The sequence below is a fragment of the Aricia agestis genome, chromosome 9 (assembly GCF_905147365.1).
Source record: "Aricia agestis chromosome 9, ilAriAges1.1, whole genome shotgun sequence".
Taxonomy (NCBI): Eukaryota; Metazoa; Arthropoda; class Insecta; order Lepidoptera; family Lycaenidae; genus Aricia; species Aricia agestis.
Window position 1 is genome coordinate 13,583,406 of NC_056414.1, and position 4,628 is coordinate 13,588,033.

The following is a 4,628-nucleotide window of genomic DNA, read 5'->3' on the forward strand; positions in this document are numbered from 1 at the left end:
AATACATATTTGTATACCATTCGATAACTTGTAATTTAAAGCAAATTTTGTTATGAAACCACTTTCTACTTTCATAAAGCTACCGAACAAAGTTTTCCCGCGATGCTATAGGTGACGTCATAATCGAGTAGCATTTTGTATGGAGCATTTCGGGCAGGTCTATTTTATGAGATGTTTGAATCGTCATATCTTGGTGGATTTTTAAGCTTTCAGACTCATTCTTTCACCGATGTTTCTTAAAGGTTTCAGTTTTTCAAAGGTCTTTGAATTACCAATAAGAAAAAAAATATTCTTCATGCCTATTGCATATATTCATGGATATAAAAATCCGTTTAACAGTTAAACCGTAGAGAAGTAACAATCAGACACTTTCTGAACACAATAATATTATGATTAAAAGTTTCGACTGTAGCTGTAATTTTGCCAACATTTTCATTTCCTTTCCACATTGTTCTACTTGTACCAACGTACAGCGGGCTTACTTACGCCGGTTTATATAGGACGCATTACGTCTTCAGTAAATGAAATGTTCATCAATCATAATGTAAAGGATTCTTTGTAAGGACGTTACTGACGCAGAGCAGTGCGCCTATAAATTTGTCAATGTTCTGTACTTTACAAATAGGCGGTCAGTGACCGGAGGGGCCACCATTTAAAATTTAATTCATAAAACGTCTCAGCACTCAACGCAATTATTTGGGTACCAGACTTGGCTGGAATACATAAAAGTGAAAATGTCCAGCTTTAAACATTCTAGATGCATTCAGCGAATTTCTGTTACTAAGGCCGAAGTTGTGTTTTAGGTGAAGAAATAATAATAGAGAGATCAAGTTCGAGCCTTTTTTCCAAAGCTACATTCTATGATTGATACTATTTAGTTCAGTCTTATTAAACTTATATTTACTTACATGTAATAATTAACGAAACCAAATTTTCAAACTACTTAAAAAATGAATATTTTTTACCATGAACTACAGTTAGTTCATTTCACAGTGTGTTACATGCTGGAAAAATTTCCGCTCCGATGACAAGATTTTATGGAGGTTTTTCATATTTCAACGAAAAGCTTTCAGCGGTGCGACCATCGTAAAAAGCTTTTGTCACGAGCTGCAAATGGATAATGTAATAATTGAAATGTTCAACATTGTGGGATATATCGTACCTACGAATAATAACCTATCCCACGCGAAGTTCCTCGAACTATAGACAGGCGCCCCGCTGTTTCTTCGCCCGAAGTGTCAAAATGTCCAAGGTGAACCACCCCGAAGGAGCCGGGATGCATTCTCAAATGCGTTTTTTTCTAGGAAAAAGATCCTTATGTATATTAGAATAAGATTTCAACCTGCGTCTGAAAATTTATAAAGATTCGCGATTTTTATATCACACAATGCCTTATTATGGGGTACCTATTCGGTTCAAAAGGCATTAGGGGCTTCCTAGAATGTTTTATCGCTTTTCTTGGTTGCACCTGATTTAATCTACATAGTAATTATGCTAGATCTAGGGGTGGTGTTTAAGTTTATATTATGGATGTTATATGCGTATTTTGTTCTGATTAGTGTGAGATATTTCTAGAGATGAGCTCGTAGTTTAATTGCAGAATTTATGAGGTTGTGTGCGTTATTGTAGGTTTTAATAATTTGGTGAAAAATAATTCTCAAAAGTCATTTACTAAAAGAAAAATATATAGCTCTGTCCAAACCCATTAATTTTGTCATTGCCAAATTTCGTAATCACATTTCTCCTAAATGTGTTATTTCTTAACTTACTTAGTTCATAAATAAACATGATTAGTTTATTTAACACTAATGAGTTTATGTACGAAAATCGGGGGAAAGTATTACAAGGTTTTGCCGGTTGTTAATGAATGTAAATTTCGAAGAAGTTGCATTCATAATTTCACTTTCATGTATTGCGTATTTGCTCATAAGCCGATGTTAATGTGATGAGTTCTGTTTACATAATAAAATACTTTTAAGCATCAGTAATAACTTTCGTATTCATTGACGCAGGAACTCTTGAAAAAAAAATTAAATGAAGTGGAAAAGTATTTAAAAAAGTTGTGTAATATATTAAGGTTAGGTTAGGTTGAAAAAAAACTTATTGTTTTTATCTATTTATCTATACTTAACACACTAGTCTTAAGATTAGTGGTCTATTATGCTATTAAAACATACATTTTTAAGATAATTTTGTTGGATTTTAACGTAACCTTAAAATTCGTAGCTACAAATCGTTCGGCCCACTACACGCTATTTGCCTTCGACCATAAAACAATCACCACCATAATGATGGCCATTGTGTTTAAATATTTGTTATTTGAATATTTCTCTTCCCATCCTAGTGACAAAGTGGCCACTTTACGTTTCGTGTTCGACAAAATGCGAACCAAACCGCTTTACTTGGGACTTGGGCCCGACCGAATTACAATATAATGTTAATATTACATATTAGTATATTTTTAATTATTCATTTAAAAGTTTCGATTGATTTTGATTTAAATTTCAACAACAATATATCGATCAAATCAATCTGCCATTTAATTTCTTTATTGCGAGGACATTTCAATTAGTAGCATTATACTTAGCTATGCTTATATTTAGATCGAAATGTATTTAAACGGAGCAAAGATTAGTTTTCTAGGGAGGAGGTCGATCGACACGGCGGCAATCACGAGCATGCCGCTAAATAAATTCATTAGTTAAATCACCGCCGGCGGCGTTTATGTCGGCGACTTCAAAGGACCGCCCGTGCCCCCCGCGCTCCCACCCCGCGCACCCCGCGGCAGGGGCGCTTTACCCACAAAACTCGGTAAACAAAATAATATCACTCGAACATAGAACCTCCTCCTTTTTTTGAAGTTAGGTAAACAGATTAATATGGTTCAATCCGTCAATGTTTGATTTTATTTGTACAAGTGGATGTTTAGCGAGCAAACGCCCTCTCTTTGTGTTAATAATGAGGAGCAAACGGTGACCATCACGAACCTTTTAAATTTCAAATAATACGCTATGTTCTTTACTAATTTAATAAATACTTAGTAAAATTTTTTACGAACAGGCAACAGGCAGGCGAAAGGCAGAGCTGAAAATTCAGAGGCGATTGTCAGTAGTATGTTTTTTACAACTCTACAAAATATGTAGAACAACTCAACATCTAATTGATTTGCAAAATATTTTACGAACAGGCAACAGGCAGACGAAAGGCAGAGCTGAAAATTCAGAGGTGATTGTCAGTAGTAAGTATGTTCTATGTTTTTTACAACTCTACAAAATATGTAGAGCAACATAAAAACTAACTGTAAACACTTAAAAATTGTAGGAGCAGATCTATACATTGCTTTACGAACCTTAAATAAAGGAATGTTACATAAATTTATTGATGAGATTTTAAATAAATTGTTTGGGGTCACAGAAAACATGAAATAAATTGAATTTGAATAAGAAATATTTTAACAGCTCTGCTTGTTAAAATCAAGGAATATCTAATGGTGACTACTCAATACAGTAACGATTGCTATTTGCCAGGTCTAGTTAAAAAAAATATCCACAGCCGAATGTATAACCTCCTCCTTTTTTAAAGTATCATTGCAGTAAACCAGAAGCATCCAATCAAGGTGCATGTACCAAAGTTGTATGTCGCGTGCCTAAAACGTGCACACTTGTTTTGTAAAGCGCTTATTCCACTTGTCCTATTTAGAAGTCCTAGCTAGGATCCTACATAGAAGACTAATTAGTTCGCTTCTTATTCCACTTGTTCTAATTTAGTGACTAAATCAGTTGTGGTTGAAAGAATTTTTGCTCCACGTAAAATTATAAATTATGAACTTTCTGAACTACTTGGAACCAGCAGACTTAAGAAATTACCTACGAATGGATTCCAGATCTTATAACATAATATAAATTGACTTTAATACAGATTTAGCAGTTCCCACTACAGATAAAAGGTTGAAACCATCTGGCAACACTGATTTAGTCATTCAGGAGCCACATTTTTCCGATTTAGGATCCTAGCTAGGATCCTAGCTTTCTAAATGTTATTCCACTTGACTAAATTTTTTAGGATCCTAGCTAGGACTTCCTAAATAGGACAAGTGGAATAAGCGCTTTATTCAACATTTTCCAGAAGCTTCATTATTTGAGTTTTGAGGTAATATTATGTAAGTATGTAGTTATCATCAATACCGATGGTAGAAATGTAATCATACCATTCAATAAGCGTACACGATGTGATTTAATTTTTAAATTAAGTACATCTTTCCTAAATCTAGAAAATCGCCTTCACTGAGGATTCGATTCTAAAATATATTAAGAGCGTCACACATTCCCTAAAACTGGGCCACTTTCAAAGCCCAGCTACTGGACTATGACGCAAAGTTCTTGATATAATTAATGTTTATTTTGGTTTGGAACAATCGCGTCGTTGTGCTGACCATATGAAACCAACAGTTGCCGTTGCATTCAGTGTCATTTAATGCTTTTAAAGTTTTATTTCACTGCATCACTTCCCCTTCTCTTAAAAGGTTAGAGGAAGAGAGGTATAGCACGTGTGTGGTCCTCAGGCTGCGCGCTCGGCTATTCTCGACAGACTTCGGGAAGGTTCGTGCAGCAGAGCGGCAACATAATCGG